The sequence below is a fragment of the Panthera leo genome, chromosome D4 (genome assembly GCF_018350215.1).
Source record: "Panthera leo isolate Ple1 chromosome D4, P.leo_Ple1_pat1.1, whole genome shotgun sequence".
NCBI classification, from domain to species: domain Eukaryota; kingdom Metazoa; phylum Chordata; class Mammalia; order Carnivora; family Felidae; genus Panthera; species Panthera leo.
Window position 1 is genome coordinate 17,467,840 of NC_056691.1, and position 18,385 is coordinate 17,486,224.

An 18,385-nucleotide genomic window follows, 5' to 3' on the forward strand; every position below is an offset into this window, starting at 1 on the left:
CAAATTCTTCACACATCAGTATGTCACGGACATTTATTTATGGCAGCACATACACATCTATCCTTTAAATAAGGTGCAGTGTGGGCGCCCCGGTGGCTCAAGTCAATTAAACATCCAACTTTGGCTCAGGTCACAATCTCATGGTTTGTGGATTCGGGCCCCACATCAGGCTCTGTGCGGACAGCTCAGAGCCTGGAGCCTACTTCCAATTCTGTGTCTCCCTCTCTCTCTGCCCCTCCTGTGGTTGCACTCTGTCTGTCTCTCTCTCAAAAATAAACATTAAAAAAATTAAAACTATGGGGTTTTTAGTTGGCTCTTTGTTTTCACATGCTTTGCTAACCTCCAAGTCTCTAACATGGCCTATACTGCTTACACAGCATTGAAAGTAGACCCCTGCCCTAAAAACTACGTTCTAATTTGGAGCCAACCTCTTGAAATAAAAGGAGATTTGCATTTGGGTCCAGGCCTGTTGATTTTGCATTCCAGGTACAGTTGCAGTGAGCTCGATTTGCAAACTTCCACCTGCTGGCTATTTCCATAATAATAACTCCTATTTATTAAGCCCCTACCATGAGCTAGGCACATTGCCTACTTGATCTCTATTTTTTTGTAGCCACCCCAGGAACTAGGTGCTGCTGTCCTTTAGAGACATAGAAACTGAGGCTCAGCAAATGTTAACCACTTCCTCAAGGTCACAGAAAAGCTGAGCTGGGATGTGAAATCAGGTGCATTTGCCCCTAAAGCCTTGGCTCTTTCCATGCTGGCGTGCGTAGGAAGCCTAGACTCAGCTGTTGCAGTCCAGCCCCTTTTGCCAGCTTCCTCTTAGTGTCTGTGGACATATCTGCCTCCAAATTTATATGGAAAACACCTCTGAAAGTACAGAGTGCGTTGTAATTATCATTGTGTATCCCAGGGCAGTCATCATGGTGCTTTACCAGAGGTAGATGTTCTTTCTCTCCTCTCTGTTTTATAAACACGTGTACAGGTGCATGCGTGCACACACACACACACACACACACACACACACACACACACACAGATTGTTGGGGAGGAGTGAGTTGTTTTAGATGAGATGAATGGCCACTGAGGCTTTCCATTTTCTGATGAGCCAATTTAAAAATGAATTATTCTGCCATCTCTTCCTAGGGCAACTATCTAAATGAAAGGATTGAAAAGCTGAGTGGCTTCTCTCTAAAAAGTGCAGGGAACCAGACTTAAAAATCTCTACATCTCCGCAAATGCTCCCTCCATAGTTGATCTACTTCGCTCAGATTCAGATGGGGAATAAATGAAGCTATGAAGTCTTGAAAGGACAAACACTTAGGAGTACAGACAACGGGTTTCAAGGAGCCTGCAAAAAATTCTAATCTCTGTAAATAGAATAGGTTTGTGCAAATTAAAAATGAGGTGAGTGACCTTGGGCAGGAAGATAAGTGCTGGGAAAAGCCAAAAATTGAGAAAGAGCTGAAACGCTCATGATTTCACTCGGTCGGGTACAGACGTACAGAGGTCGAGAAGAGCCAAGAAAGGCTGAGGAGACAGGAGACAAAGAGGATCATTTGAACAGAAGTATTCAGAGAGAAACAAAATGCCCTTAAATGTACTTGAACCCTGATTTGCAATGCAAAACCTTTCACTTCTTACCAAGAAGGAGTCTGAAATAATTTTCTTTTTTTTTTTTTTAACGTTTATTTAGTTTTGAGAGAGAGACAGATAGACAGACAGTGAGTGGGGAGGGGCAGGGAGCGAGGGAGACAGAGGATCCAAAGCAGGCCTTGCCTTGACAGCTGAAAGTGATGTCATGAACCTGAGCTGAAGTTGGATGCTGAACCGACTGAGCCACCCAGGTACCCCCTGTTTTTTTTTTTCTTTTTTGATCCAAAGTGTGCATAAAGAAATGGAAAGTCAGAATTAAGGGAATTTTTTTTTGGATGACTCAGACCCAAGCTTTCTGATAGAATAGTGGGATTTGAATTTGGGACAGAGAAAGAGAGAGAGGGAGATGGAATTATCCAACTTTTCTCCACTCTCCATTTGAATTTGTCAGTAAAGGTAGGTCATCGATAAATCCTCTAGAAACAAGCCCATTTCAGTACTTCAAAGGACAATTGTTGAACGGCCTTTATTTATCTAATTTTGAGTTCACACACACACTTCAATATATACCCTTTTTAAAATCTTCAACTTAAATCCCCAGTATTCTTTATTTATTAGGCTGAGGATACTTTACCTTGATTTTTAAAGACAGCCCCCAAACTGTCTCATGTGTAAAAACTAGCTGGGGGAGTTTTTTTAAATTACAGATTCTCAGGCCTTCTCTCCCCCTCAGAGAGTGTAAATCATTTGGGTTGTGGTTTGATCCTGGACTCTGCACTTTGAAAATAATCTCTTGTGCTTCAGATGTAGGACTCTAAAACTATACTTTAAAAAATATTCATTTATGTAAAAGCACTAATAATATGATTAGCAAAACATCCAGATGTTAAGTATCTTTATAATAAATTGATATGTTTTCAAATTCATTTTTAGTCTCTATACTTTATGATTGTTAAATGGGCTATATCCATGGATATGGTATAACAGAGCAGAGGATGTTCTAGTACCGTATGGTTATAACTATCAGGGAGAGGCATCTGGATCTTAAAACATAGTGTTCATGGCTTGAATGGCTTCCCAGAGTTGGGAAGGTCAGAGAGATGTGGCTTACCTCACTTGAAAAGGAGGGAAGGAGGATCTAATTATATCTCTTTCAATCTCTTCCGCATTTTTACTTAATGATGACGTGGTTAAATGATTCTCAGAGTGTTGATGGAAATATATTTTCACTGGTAGACAATGCTTCAATCTATTTACAAATAAGTTCACTTAGTTATTTTTTAAAATCTTTATTTATTGAAAGAGAGTGGGAGAGAGAATATGAGTGGAGGAGGGGCAGACAGAGACAGAGAGAGACAATCCTAAGGAGGCTCTGCTCAGGGCTTGATCTCACGAACTGTGAGATCACAATCTGAGCCAGAATCAAGAGTCTGCCGCTTAGCTGACTGAGCCATACAGGTGCCCCATACAAACAAGTTTATTTAGTTGTAAGGAAGGTATTTTTCGCCTACGTAAAGGTAATCACAAATATATAGGCTTACAGCTGAGAATATCATCAAATGGACAAATTGAGTATTCAGAAATGATATATAAGGTTTATGATATACAGTCTGAGTAGAGGGTCTCTCCTACTAAGAAAAACGGTCAAGCCTTGTAGAGATAAATTCAAACCACAGGACAACTTTCATATTTTGTAAAAGAAGAAAGCATTACGGATTCTTATGATTTTTATTATCTTGATAATGGATCGACCCACTTGGTGAAACCATTTTGTGTTTTCTTCAAAAAGATTCTTGGGGTGCATGGGTGATTCAGTCAGGTAAACATCCAACTTTGGCTCAGGTCACAATCTCATGGTTTGTGGGTTCAAGCCCCACATGGGGCTCTGTGCTCACAGCTTAGAGCCTGGAGCCTGCTTTGGATTCTGTGTCTCCCTCTCTCTCCCCCCCCCCCCCCCCCCCCCCCCGCTTGTGCGTGCACTCTCTCTCTCTCTCTCTCTCTCAAAAGTGAATAAATAAGCATTTTTTAAAAATTTAGAAAACAGTATTCTCCAACTTGGTGGGAGTATTCCTTACTTTAGCGTGGATTTTCTAAATAAAGTCAAAGTCACTATAAATGTAATCTAATCTTCCAACTTACTAATAAAAGTAAAAAAACCCCAATACTTCATACTAACATACTGCATACTTTAACATAATTATTTTTAAATTAGGCAAAACAGGTGCAGATTTAGTTCATGGTGGATAAAACCAATGAGGTATACAATTACAAAGGGTTAGATCTATTGGTTCAGCATGGATCAAACTGGGTTAAACTGAAAACCTGGTCCGACTCTTTTAAAGTTAATACTGAAACCAGTTCTAACCAGTCCACAAAATTACACTTTTAACCACTTAGTTACTTAACTGCCTCATCTCCCATGGCTTGTCATCCAACGAGCTCATCCTAAATCTTGCCACCATCATAAGCTGCATAGCCTCTGAAGTTTCCATGTCAAACGAATCATTCTTGGACACTGTAACTTATTCTAACAGTTATTTCTAGTAGTTTCCTAAACTGTTAACAGTTCTTGTCCATGCCTTTGCCCCATAACTCTGCCTCCTTTTCTCTATTCCTCCTGTTGTCTCTATTTTCCTCTTCACAGCACTTGGATTCCATTCCTAATCACTCACTGTAGTTACTTTCTTGAAAACACCTTCAGCTCACTTGTCCTCACTCCCTTCTTATGTATTCATATAGCAAAATCTGAACATTGGTCAAAGCCAACGTACTTCTTTTCGCTTCTGTGTCTATACTGGAGGAGCAGAATATTTTGTGGGGGTGGGGAGAGCAGTGGAAATCACAATATGGCCGACTGGCATCACTTGAAAGCCGTGACTAGAAGCCCAAAATGGGTGCTGTCTGGAAGTTCTGTCACAATACCTTCACTGAGTATGACAGGTTTAATGAATAGGCTTTTACTTCCAGGGACAAAGCAGGAAGTTCCTTACTTTTCTCTAGCCATTGCTTTCCAGCTCAGTGACAAGGATTTCTCTTCCTTGCCCACGGATGGCATCTTAGGCATATTCTATGCTGCCTGACCACTTTCAGCCATAAACAGACACATTCTGATGTCAAAGAAAAAAGTGTAGTCCAGTCTAAATTACAACTCAAGCTTATCACCCAGTTCAAAGTTTCTCCTATTCCCCAACTCAGGACTAACCCATAGTAGGAGGATGTTCAGTGGGTTAAGAGGAGCAGAGTGCACATTTTCAATGTTTCTTCACTTTGCTTCTCCATTTCTCTCTTCTCTACCCCCACCCCAACCCAAACCCTTGTTAGGTGTGTTTGGGCTCCTGGAAGCCTCAAGATCAAGAGAGGATGAATGAATTGGAGATCAGGAAAGAACTTTTCACTCAGCTAAGGCTGACGGAAGTTGTCACTTGTCTGTCAGTTGACCTCTGTCGGGTCAGATATTCAAATTGCTGGCTTTTCTGTTGTCTGTAGTGACCCCCTCCCCCAGTGGAGAGAAACCTACCACCTCAGGTTCCGTACCCCACCACCTTCTCCACCACCTTCCCAAGAGATAAGTAAACAGCCTTTTAAACCTTGGGTTCATTGTGCCTTAAAGGGAGAGAACTCTTGGGGCGCCTGGGTGGCTCAGTCGGTTGAGCGTCCGACTTCAGCTCAGGTCACGATCTCGCGGTCCCTGAGTTTGAGCCCCGCGTCGGGCTCTGTGCTGATGGCTCAGAGCCTGGAGGCTGCTTCCGATTCTGTGTCTCCCTCTCTCTCTGCCCCTCCCCCGTTCATGCTCTGTCTCTCTCTGTCTCAAAAATAAATAAATGTTAAAAAAAAAAAAAGGGAGAGAACTCTTTCATCAAAAATGCTGTAAGAATCTTCATATCTGACTCCCCGCTTTGATGACCACTCACCCTGCAGCAAACGGCACAACGCTTGGTCTGTTGGATCAGCCCATTTCAGGATGATTCCACTAACTGAGCTCTTTTCTTGTGCTCTCATCATGAACAGGTGAAAGCAAGAAGCAAGCAACCGTAGCTCTGCATTTTATTTACTGAAGATGCCCTCTGATTGCTCCCTTGGGGCCCTCCAAACCTTCTACTGTCTATAGAGAAGGCAGTACAGGTAACCTAAATTGATTCATTCTAAACCCCTTTTCTCTAGATTCCTTTCCAAACAACCCTCCTTTGTGAATTCTCAGACCATGGTTATATAGGCTGTATAACATCGTGATTACTAGGCCATTTTGCTACCTTTTTGCAGACTCTTCATACAAGTATCCAGCAGACCCTTCAATTTCTCTCAGCTTTGGGGCTCTAAGTGAAGTTCTGAAATAATAGGAAATATCCCATTCAAACTCCTTCTACATCTGTAATTTATTTCCTTTCGTCCTCGAGATGACTCATTTACGTCTTTTCCTTTTGCTTCGTATCTTGCGCTCATTATGTTCCATTCCCTCTCAGCTGTTGACTTTGTCTCACACTTTGTTGAAAGAACAAATGCCATGATAAGAAAACTAAATAGGCAAATGTAGCCATGTTCTCTACTTTCCTTTATGCTTCCAGGAAGAGGTCTCCCCTTTCAACTAGAGTTTATTGTGAAATTTCTGAGGTTATCAGACTGGAGGAGAAGAGCTTTTGTAAAATTTGTCTTGGAAAACAAGAATCAGAGTGAAAATAGAGGAGAGGACGACTGGGGCTGGAAAACCTGGCCACCAAAGTTGGGAGGACATGACAATTTAAACACAGATCTTTAAAAATACTCTTCTATTGTAATAGGATGAAATTATGCAGTTTCATTTTATCTTTTATTTTCATAAACATTAACACAGGCATATGTTTACTGTTACCAAAAAATGCTGAGAGACTTTTATCTGTTGTTATGCCTTGGGAACAAATGACAGTAGCTCCCAACTCAACTAGTTGGAACAAAAAGGAAATTTTATTATCTTGCATATAAATCATGTTGAGAGATGGTTGAACTGTGAGCTCGCTGACATTCCGTAAGGACTCAGGTTCTTTCCATGCCCTGCCATTGTGTGGACGTTGGCTTTTTTTCCCCTCAGACTAGCTCCCTCTTGGTGTTGAGATAGTTTTGTCAGGCCAGGCATCAAATTCAGGATAACTTTGAGAGAAAGAAGAGGCAAGTAGTCTCCTAAGAATCCTCCCTTAATATCTCATTGGACAAAACTGAGCCACGTGACATCCTCTAATTCAATCACTGGCTGGTGGCATAGAATTACCATGGGTAATGAACAGATCAATGAAACCAAGAGTTAGTTTCTTGAAAAAATAAACAAAATTGACAAACCTCTAGCCAGGCTTCTCAAAAAGAAAAGGGAGAGGACCCAAATAAATAAAGTCATGAATGAAAATGGAATTATTACAACCAATCCCTCAGAAATACAAGCAATTATCAGGGAACACTATGAAAAATTATATGCCAACAAACTGGACAACCTGGAAGAAATGGACAAATTCCTAAGCACCCACACACTTCCAAAACTCAAACAGGAAGAAATAGAAAACTCGAACAGACCCATAACCAGCGAAGAAATTAGATCAGTTGTCAAAAATCTCCCAACAAATAAGAGTCCAGGACCAGATGGCTTCCCTGGAGAATTCTACCAGACATTTAAAGCAGAGATAATACCTATCTTTCATTGGACTAATCAGGACTTACCCCTTAGTTAGAGATGGGATCGCGTTCCCTGAGGAGTAGAAATACGAGTTCTGTTTGCAAGGAAAGAGGCACCTAAACGAAACCCCTCAGGCTTATAAAGCACGTAAGCATCAGTATCAAATTCCCTCTTCCCTTCCTCATTATTGCCCATTATTCAGCCAATTCATTTGTTCAGCAGATGTTTATTGAGTATATACAGTAAACCAGTCACTGTTCTAGGTACTGGGGACACGGTGGAAAAGTTCTTCAGTTTTTACTTCTTCTAGTGGTTACTCTATATGCTAAATTATATGCTTATGATACAGTTCCTGGATTTATCAAATTTAGGCATTGCCTATTGACTTCCTGCCATGAATCATGAGGATTTAATTATTTTATCGTCTCTCCTACCTCTCTCCGTATTATATAGTCCCTCCATGAATTTTCAAAGGGGATTTTTAAACCTATTTTTTTTGGTTCTTATTTAATAGACCACAGACTCTCTCTCTCTCTCACTCTCAACCTCTCTCTCAGCATTTAGCATTTATTGAATTCCTAATAGCAATTTGGCAACAGAAATATGAAATCTTTCTCATGTCTTCATTTCTTGGGAGCTTTCCAATGCCATTTTTAGTTGCTTTTAATTTTCACCCTTTGGTGCCTTGGAGGTAGCACTGATTTTCACATTCCTTCTCTCTCAGTCAAGGACATCCCAAGGGTGAAAGCCTGATATTTCATTTCCTTGAGAACCCAGTAACTGAAGTAGATGGCAGACATCTGAGGGAAGGCTCGCCCTTTAACGGACAATACATCTTAGCTTCCGAATTCATAAAATAAAGTCGTTAGTCCTCTTTCCATGATCCTCAGCCTCTTTCATCCCTCAACCTCCATTAGCTGGCTTTTCTTTAAAATACAGTCAATATTAAGAATATTTACATTTTACACCCTCTCCTTGACAATGGTAATGTTTTTCCTCCATGGGTCAATGTCACTACAAAATAATTATTCCAGCCCAAAATTTGACTGGATTCTCTCTCTCTTTGAAAATAAGCCACCCGTTATCTTATTTTATTACCAAGTCATACCAAGATTTTAATCACGTTGTGTAATTTATAGCTTCCCAGCAACTGATTGCAAGAATGGATTCCAGGTCAGCCAGGTTCTTGATCCCTTAGCCCTCAGGTCAGCCAGGCGGGCCCAAGGCTCAAGGCACATAGATCGGTTGGCCTTCAGGGGCATACACCCTCTTCATTTACTTCAGTGTACTGGATATATATTATATAGTATCATTTTTGTGTGTGTGCCATGATATGAGAAAGGTCGAGAGGTACTGGAAACCTTTCAACATTTTACCCGTCCCACCCCCAAAGAGATCTCCTAGAATCTGAGGTTTACTCTATTTCTGTTCAAAGTCACCATATCAGGACTTTCTTCCTTTCTCTGCTCTCCTGGATTCGATTTGTCGTGTTCCTGGATGTCATGTTTTCTTCTTTCTGGGTTTACTCTCTCAGTTACCCAGAGTGTAAAAGACGTTCTGAGACAATTTCCAATGTGTGTGTGTGTGTGTGTGTGTGTGTGTGTGTGTGTGTGTGTGGCGGACAAAGGGGGGGATAGCTTCTCACACATCACCAACAAACAATTCTCTGACACATGCTGGATATCCTACTATTGAACTCAATTCTGATACTGTTTATCAAGAGAGAGCATCAGATCCCACAGGTTAAGGGCTCAGGCCCACAGGCCTCCCCACCGACCCCCGCTGCCAACTTCAGAACTCAATTGCAAGTTCAGGTTGTCCCCTGTGCTTCTGACCAAGTGGCCATAGATCAGAGTTTCCAACAACCTCCTCCTGGAATTGGATTCATTTGCTAGAACAGCTCCAAGAATGCAGAGAATCATTTCTCTTACTAGATTCCCAGATAATTATAAAAGGATACAACTCGGGAATAACTAGATAAAAGAGTTGCACAGAGAAAGGTGTGGGAGAAAGGTGTGGAGCCTCCGTGGCCTCTCCAGGTATGCCGATTTCCCCAAATCTCCACATGCTCATCAACCCAGGAGTTGTCCAAACGTCTTTTTTTTTCTTTTGCTTTCTATGGGACACTTCATTACACAATCTTGATTGATTAAATCATTGGCCATTGGCAAGTGATTTGACCTCCAGCCCCTCTTCATTCCCTGGAATGAAGTCAGGGGGGCGAAACTCAAAGTTATAACCCTCTAACCACATGGTTGATTCTCCTGCCAACCATTCCCCTTCCTTAAGTGCTTTCCAGAAGTCACCTCATTTACATAAGGAGATACCTTTATCCTCTCCTCACTTAGGAAATGTCAGGGGTTTTGGAAATCTGTGCCAGAAACAAGGACAAAGACCATATATATATTTCTTATTATAAATTACAATGTCACAACATGTCTTCAAATTACTTTCTAGGAAGCATACTAGGAGGGAAGATTTCTGGATCTTCTATTTTTCAAAATATGTTTATTCTGCCTTTGCACAGAATTGATAGTTTGGCTGAATATAGTCCTCTCAGAACATTGACAACAGCCTGTTTAGTTTTCTAGCATTTAGTCATTTATGGGACACATTGCTTTTTGGTTGTGGGGGCCTGGGTTTGAGCTGGAAGCTTCTAGGATCTTTTGTTTATTTTTGATCCTTTGAAATATCATGATGGTGCATCTGGGGGGCTGTGCGCATTCATTCAGCTGGGCACCCAAGAGGCCCATTCGGTGTGGATATCCATGTTCTTCTTTAGCTGTAGAAAATCGCTTCTGTTTCTTTGAAATTTTCCCTTCTGTTTTCTCTATTCAGTCTTTCTAGAACTTATATCAGATAGACATTGGGCCTCCTAGATAAATCCTTATTGTCGATTTTCTTTACTCTCATATTTTTCTTTGTTCTATATTCTTAGCCATTTTCTCAATTTACCTTCTAAACATGAGTTTTAAGACCCTAGAGCAAAGTCCTTCTTATCTGAAACTTGGGGCTGTCCAAATGTAATAGCTGGTTCCTTATCTGTTCAGCCTAAAGCAAAACCTTCTAACTGGCAAGCCCCATTCACATACTCAGAGGTCCTTCTAATTTTTTGGAGCTCCTCTCGAGCTATTTGTCACAAGTTCCGTGATATATTTTGAAAAATTATTGTTAATGATCTACAGTCCAACAACAGAGTTTTGCCTTTTCAATTTTTCAAAAGCATGACTTGGAAACTACCTGGTAGGCACATACATTTGTTACTCGGTCATTAGGGTCATTCACTTTCCCAGACCTGGACCAGTGCTTTGAATTCACTTGGTGTCTTATGGGTTTTTAACGCCCTGGCGCAGTGTACCATATTAAGACGCAGTGGACTGTATGCCTCTTTTGTAAAGTGGAAGAGGGCATTTGTACATGGGATGGCTTGACTGTAATATATTCCCAGTCTATTCAGTTTTAGGAAGGAAAATATGTGAAGGGTGAAGACCCAGTCTGATTCCCTTCAAACTATTCTATCCACTGGGAAGGCTTTGTGAACTCCCAGGGATAGTGGCAGTCCAGAACACTATTGAACTATGGGAATTCAGTTCCTTTTGAGTCTTTGATTTTAAGAGCCATTGATCTTTCCTTTCTCCTAAAAAGGACACAGCAGCTTCAAAAAAAAATAAATAAAAAATAAATAAAAATAAAAATAAAAAACTTTAAAGAGGGCCTCGAAGTGTTTGGGGAAAAATAAATGTAAACTGAAGAAAAGAAAAAGGTCTTTGCTTAGGAAGCCTGATAGACCAGGAGGAGACTGCACAAAAGTGAACCAAATAAAATCCAATGTTCCAATATGATTAAAAATGGAAATTAGAGGGGCGCCTGGGTGGCGCAGTCGTTTAGGCGTCCGACTTCAGCCAGGTCACGACCTCGCGGTCCGTGAGTTCGAGCCCCGCGTCAGGCTCTGGGCTGATGGCTCGGAGCCTGGAGCCTGTTTCCGATTCTGTGTCTCCCTGTCTCTCTGCCCCTCCCCCGTTCATGTACTGTCTCTCTCTGTCCCAAAAATAAATAAAAAACGTTGAAAAAAAATTTAAAAAAAAAAAAGGAAATTAGAGGTTTTCATCTTGAGAGGGCTCTTTTTGTGCAGATTGTCTTTTTTGTGCCAAAACAGCAGACTGACGTCTTATCTGAAGATCTTAAAATCATAATAAATTATCATTAGGTTATAATAGTTTGGGGAAGATTGTGAATAAAGGTGGGCTGACAGATGATCGCTTTGGGACAGTGGCTTTCAATCTTTTTAAACACAGCTCACAGTAATACAATTTGTAGTTATATAATTGAAATGGGAATTCTGTCAAAAAAAAAAAAAAAAGAAAGAAAGAAAGAAAAAGATTACCCTTACACTTCGAATGTGAGATATTCTCTGATATTTTGCCTTCTCTTCTCCATTCTTCCCATCTATTAAAAACAGTGCTGGTCAAGAATCACCAAATTTATTTCACAACCCACTAATGAGGAATATGTGCAGTCTGGAAAACATTGCTGAAAGGTCCTCTGAGAAAAAACCTTAGATCTTTGTATTAAATATTTTAAAACAATCTTGTAAAGAAAACCACACTTATCTTTCACTCATCTCTGCTTAGGGGAAACCAAGCTGTTCACACTCCAAGGCCAAAACCAAAATCCTTTTGGTGGCAGCCCACCCCAGATGTAGGTAGGCATAGTGTCTAGGATAAAATTGCCTCTGGAATGCTACAGCACAACAGCAAATAAGAAAAAAAGATCAGCCTAATAGAGAATCAAAGTCCTCAGAAGCCGACCTTTCAAATGATGTAAACGTTCTGTTCTGGGATGATAGAAAGTAGGGGTGGAATGGGGTTGGAGGAGGCGGGGGAGGGGGGGTTGGGAAGGAGCAAGATTTAAGAGAATGGATGATGGAAGTGGAAAGTTACTGGATCTTCTTCACACAGCCGATTTTCTCAATAGAGTGCTAGATTATCTATGTGTTCCACACATCTCGTAACCGATAGCTGTCCTCATCTGCCCTCTTGCTCTAGGAGGAGAAGTATGCGGAATTAAACAAAGACATCAACTTCCTAAGAATGTGCTGTTGGAGTTGGCTGGAGCCTATGAGGGTAATGAGAGAACAAACACATCATTAGGACACAATCCAAGCAGCCCGAGTAAATGAACACAACAGAAGAGGGCTGTAGGAAGACTGCTGAAGGCAAGAAATGGTTTGTAAGAGAATGGGAACATACAAATTTTCCATCTACCTATTACTCTGAGAAAATACTTTGAAAGGTTCTTTTTACAGTGAGGTCAAAAAAAGTGAACAAACAAAAAAAAAATCTCTGAGTTACACAATGTTATCACTTCTGAACAAAGAATTAAACAAGATGTATTACCCTGAAATGTTTCATGATTGAAAAAAACACCCAGAGTGCCTAGCCCTTTGAATACTTACAACCCCTGGGACTATGAATAGAGAACTTATTGGGAGGATTAAAAACTAAAAGAGATAAAGAAGAGCATTGTGCTAATATCCATGGGAGAACTGAAGTGGCTCTAAATGGATTCCTAAAAGGAATTTTTCAGGGGAGCTCTTAGACCACCCAAACACAAAGCCCCAGTCCAAACCAATGGAGTCCGAGTTTCTGGGAATGGGATCCAGGCGTCAGCATTGTTTAAAGCTAACGAGCAGCCAGAGTTGTTCTAGACCCTTCCTACTCTCAGTGTGGCCTGTGGAGCAGCGGCAGCAGTAGCCCCGGGAAACTTCTCAAACACACAGAACTTCAAGCCCTCCCCTAGGCCTACGGCATCAGAATCTGACATTTAACAAGGTCCTCAGATGATTCTTATGCAAGTTACATTTTGAAAATCACTGATTTAAAAGATAAACAGTATTAAATTCGGATGTCTGCTGCTTCCTTAATATTTAACTGTTTCTTCCTCGATGCTGATCTACATCACAGCACTTGGAACGAGCTAAGTAGCAGCATCTGCTTTGTTTTGCTGTCCCTGACTTCTCTAACTGCTCAGAGTTGGTGCCGTAATGCCCATGACCTATAATGCCAATTCCTGTCTTGGTAATAATTATGAATATCCTTGGCCCTCCTCAAGCGGGATTTGAATGTTCCAAGGATGCTACATAGAATCCAGTGTCATTTGCTGACATCCATATCCTGGGACAAATTTTGGTATGTTAATCCTGTTTATTTGTGCTTTAGATTAAGCAGCATCAGTATGAACACTAAGACCTTGCTCCTGCCTTCTGCCTCTTGTGGTTTTCTCTTTGGGTTTCTATTGCTAGTTCTAGTTAGAACCCTATTCTGAATCCAAAAAAGTGATTGTGGGGGCAGTCGGCCTTCCTTGCTTCTGGCATTTATCCTTCAAAAAGTTGGCAAGAGTCCTGAATCCATACACAGACCTAGATGATGATGCCACCCAGTTGGTTCTGTTGATATTGGCTTTCCCACACATCTGAGTTTCCTATGCTTTTTTACCTCATTTGTCTACCAAGCTACTGGAATGGACTGATAGCCATTAAAATAACTTTTAGGGTAGAATTAATCCTACATTCTACTGCAGATGACCTCTCCAGCAGCATCTCTTCAGTTCCTGGCCCTGGAACAGGACTTTATAAATTCCCTGCTCTAGTCTTCCTTTCTTTCTGGATGTATTCGATTGTATGTGATCCATAAAACTTCACGTCTCCTGCCCAAGTGAGCTCTAACATTACTCGTATTGTAGATGGTCCATGTAGAGACATCTCAAGTTCATAAGACTTGTAAGGAAACCTCAGATGACTTCTGTATATAGGGACAAAGAAGCAGAAAGTGAAAGAAGAAACGCAAAAATAACCTTTGCTAAACCAGAAAAATCTTTTCCATTCTATTTTTGGTGAACCTCAGCTTATTCCCGGACATATTGTTGGATTGTCCTTGTGCAGACATATTCTGAGATCCTGGGGAAAACGTCTCTGCAGGCACTAGAAATGGAAGCCTTAAAGGGTCATCATTCCATGACTTGCTCCTGTAGTCATAGAGTGCATTTGGGGACATGCACAACTCTGGCTCATTGAGGAAGAGTCAACTCATTGAAGAAGAGTTTCAGTCCCTTCTGAAAGGGAAGATATGAAATTCCCCCGAAAAAGTACATAACGATTCATGTGGCATTCAAATCATAAGAATAAGATATGAAGTTGGTTTAGAGTCAGGAGCTTTTAAACTGAACAGCTGTAACCCATTTGGGCAGTCGTGCAAAACAGAAAGTTGGCAAACCAGATAGTCTTTTCAGACATTAAACACAAGACGCTTGGGGCCAAATCTTGTGATTAAGAAATCAAATGTTTTCTTTTTCCCCTTCCAACCTGTTCTCAGAGTGTGGAAAGTTATATGATTTTTCTTCTCTGACTCTCTGGTTTTGGTTATTGGGAACTGCCTGTCTCTTCAGCCACTGGAGGTCAACTCAATTCAATTCCATCCAGTCTAGTCCAATCCACTCTAATCTAATCCAATTTGGCCTCATCCACCTTTTTTGACGGGGGGGGGGGGGGGTTGGGAGACGTATAGGAACATCAAGAATTTAAGTGCACTGGGGGCTCATACACCAGGTTGTCCACAGCTCAGCTCATAAAATATCATGGCTCTGGTGTAATACCTGTACCTCTTCGCTCCCACTTAACACCTAGAAACGTGGTTTCTAGATACTTTCCTGCATCCCGGATTCTGCTTTATAATTACCAGATTGTATACATTATTGATTTTTTCTAATCCACTCAGGCATGACCTGTTTCCTATACCAACTCTCTAACTGTAACCAACATACTCGCTTTCTATCTCTTATCCTAACTCTTCCCTCGGGCACCTGCCCATACCTGTGTCTTTCATTTCAACCTTTCAGACTTTATTTTCTCCTCCCATGGCTTGACCTGGTAGAGAATGCTTCCTTTAGAAGGTTTTCCTTTCAAGTACACAAGCAGAGATATGCACGAACATCTGGGGTAAGCCTTTTGTTCAACTTCAGCCCCTAGTGAATATGAAGACAGGTATTCTGAGCAAAAGAGAAAAAGGCAAGTTTAATGAGAACAAACATCAGAGAAATGCCTTCATGTCTAGAAAACATTAAGAACCTACTTTGGACACATTTGAACATTTGTGTGTTTTGATTCTAACCTCTTTCTATCTAGTCTAACCTGGGGTAGACCAGACTCCCAAGAGGCCTGGCAGCAGGAAGTAAGGTATTGCAATGAAAAGTAGCTGCTGGTTCCTGGCTCTCATGAGGAAAAGGGTAGAGCCAAAGCCTCCAATCAGCAGGAAAACACCCAGAATGGTCTTACGGTGCCTTAAAATATAGGACCACTGCCCTACCAATTGGCAAACAACCATTGCCCCACCTCTTCCACCCACTTCTTATTGCCCTGGTGGCTTGACTGCCTTCACAGGTTACTCTTGTGCCTCCGGCAACTAGAAATCTAACATTTTGATTTGTGGGTCTTGGGCTCAATCCCTGGTTAAATATGGTAAAAAACACTTTTGGATGATCACTCTTGACTCTGGTGGGAAATGAATGCTTAGAGCGTCTTTAGGAACTACTAGGAAAGGAAATAACCTTTTAGGATTATCTTAGGAAGAGAAGTGCTTATAACTTGCCTCCTGAGTTAAATTCCTTAGGGGCTGTCCAGAGTCATCCTACTTCTTTTTCTTTACCCACTCTCCTCACTAATTTGGTATGAAACCATCTATCTGATGACCTAGTCTCACTGCTCCTCTATTCTCCATGTCTGTCTTCATAGGCACCAGTTTAAAGTCCTTCTTTCATGTAGTGACCTCAGTCACTTTTCTGGACAGAGATTTAGATGATTGGTTCTAAATCTGATAAGCAGATTCTTCCCCCGGGTTGACTTTATACCACCATGCCGCCACATGACAATTTCTCTGCTTCCGCCACCAGGGACAATCAGCTACTAGTGAAGTTTGGCACCTCTTGCCATCGCCCTCCTGGACAGTATCATGGTGAAAGAGAGAGGGAGTTTGGGAACCAGATGGTCCTGAGTTTGAAATCCAACTTTTCTTGACTACTTGGGTTGCTAGAGCAAATGACTGAACTTTTGTGAGGCTGTTTCTGTTTTTGTTTTATCTACAAAAATAAAAGTAGATCTTACTTTATAGGGACGAGAATAACAATAAGTGAAATGATACTGTTGCAGTGATCCATTTATTTCCTTGGTCTACCCAGCATCTCTTTAGGGAATCACCCTCCCTATTCTTATTCTCCGTGACTTGACAATAGGAATGGCCTCATTACCTAGGGGGCCAGAGTTCTGTGTATGGCTAGCCCATTAAAATCTTCCCGGAGAATCTGATGAAACAATCCCCCAAAATGTATTTTCTTTGCATTAGTGCATTTGAAATAGGCCCATGGACAAAAAGAATGATCTTTTTATGATTCTTATCCAATGTGTTACATACTTTGGGAATAATGGTTATAATGGTGTCCTGGCACTCATAACGTGGAATTTGGACATGCCTACGAAGCTGCAAGTTTGCAATCTCTGATACAGAGCACTAAATTAGATTTTGATAACAATGGCAGCCATGTCAATTGATCCATAAGTTAGCTTAAGAAAAAGTCGAACATACCGGTTCGTGTGTCATGGAACTAGGATGGTGTGTCGAGGCAAAGAACTGGCCTTCGAGATGCCAGGAAGTCTGAGAGTGTCACCCCTGCTCTCTGAATGTCCATTTGCTTTATGATCGATCCCCACTGCAAATGAGTGACTAGATGGGGATGGACATGACCGGAGGTAACTGTAAATCTTCATAATCTCAGTTTAGCAACCCCAGGAGAAAGAGAGAACATATTTTCCTCTCAGTGTCTGTGAAGTGTCTTCCAGTGTCCTTGAAGGCAAAACCGTAAGTTCCTAAAACGCAGGTTGTTCTGATTTGAGTCATTTGATCATGGCCGGGCCAGTCTCTGAGGTATATGAATACACGCATGCGCATGAATTTCTTGCACGGCGTAATTGGCACACTCACTAAATCTGTATGAGGAGAGAGGCAGCCATTCCCAAAGGATAGAAGGTGCAATTACCTAAAGAATGGTGGGAAGGGAGGCTTGAGTAGACCAAAATAGGGAGGCTTGAGTAGACCAAAATCGAGTAGACCAATAGACGCTATCGATATCATCATCATCATCCCCTTCATTCTTATATTATTTTTTTATTATTATTTGCCATCACAAGTATAACTCTCATTACCCTTGCAGGAAGAATATACCTAACTGTGGTTGGCTGTCACACCGACTTTCAGGGCATGGGGACATTCAAAAGCAAAGGGAAATGGGCTTCATAAAAGGTAGGTGTTTGGCCCCTTTGACAGTAAAAATTGAACTACCTTCTCTGGCAACAGCATATACAACTGCTATCTCCTTATTAAGAGGAAAAAACCATCATTGCTAACCGATGGCACGCGTTATGATCCATCTAAAAATAGTAGGGTGAGTTGGGGTTGAAGCTTCACAAAAAAATGTTTTAGATACGCAGAAATATCACGGGCCAAGGGCTCCTGGAAACAGTGTCCTCACCTGAAAGACACTCACGTCCCATATGACACAGCCTGGTGTACTTTGTGGCTATTTAATGAATGTGAATTCAATATAATTCTTGAACCAGGGGAGCAAAGGCAATATCTTTTAAAAGCTCATAGTCTAGGGGCGCCTGGGTGGCGCAGTCGGTTAAGCGTCCGACTTCAGCCAGGTCACGATCTCACAGTCCGTGGGTTCGAGCCCCGCGTCAGGCTCTGGGCTGATGGCTCGGAGCCTGGAGCCTGTTTCCGATTCTGTGTCTCCCTCTCTCTCTGCCCCTCCCCCGTTCATGCTCTGTCTCTCTCTGTCCCAAAAATAAATTAAAAAAAAAAAAAAAAAAAAAAAAAAAATAAAAGCTCATAGTCTATATGTCATATCTTCGGTAATAAGACGCCAGAAGGGATATTTCTGGCTGTGGTTGGTTAGTATTAATCCATGTACATTAGAAGACACACAAAATATCCCTATTTGTCCATTTACTGCAGCAATGTTTCTTTGACTTTATTGCGTAATTGGCTTTCTTAAAAATAAAAAATAAAATAGTCACTCGGTAAAATACATCAACGTTGACATGACAAC

At 41.3% G+C, this 18,385-nt stretch overlaps 1 long non-coding RNA gene across 1 annotated transcript; it reads left to right on the forward strand.

Annotated features, from left to right (window-relative positions):
• The first annotated feature begins 5,644 nt into the window (after nt 1–5,644).
• On the forward strand, nt 5,645–17,578 carry LOC122205439. The gene is made up of 2 exons (XR_006196051.1): nt 5,645–5,718; nt 17,489–17,578. It is a non-coding gene; the product is annotated as an uncharacterized LOC122205439 (long non-coding RNA).
• The last annotated feature ends 807 nt before the right edge of the window (nt 17,579–18,385 follow it).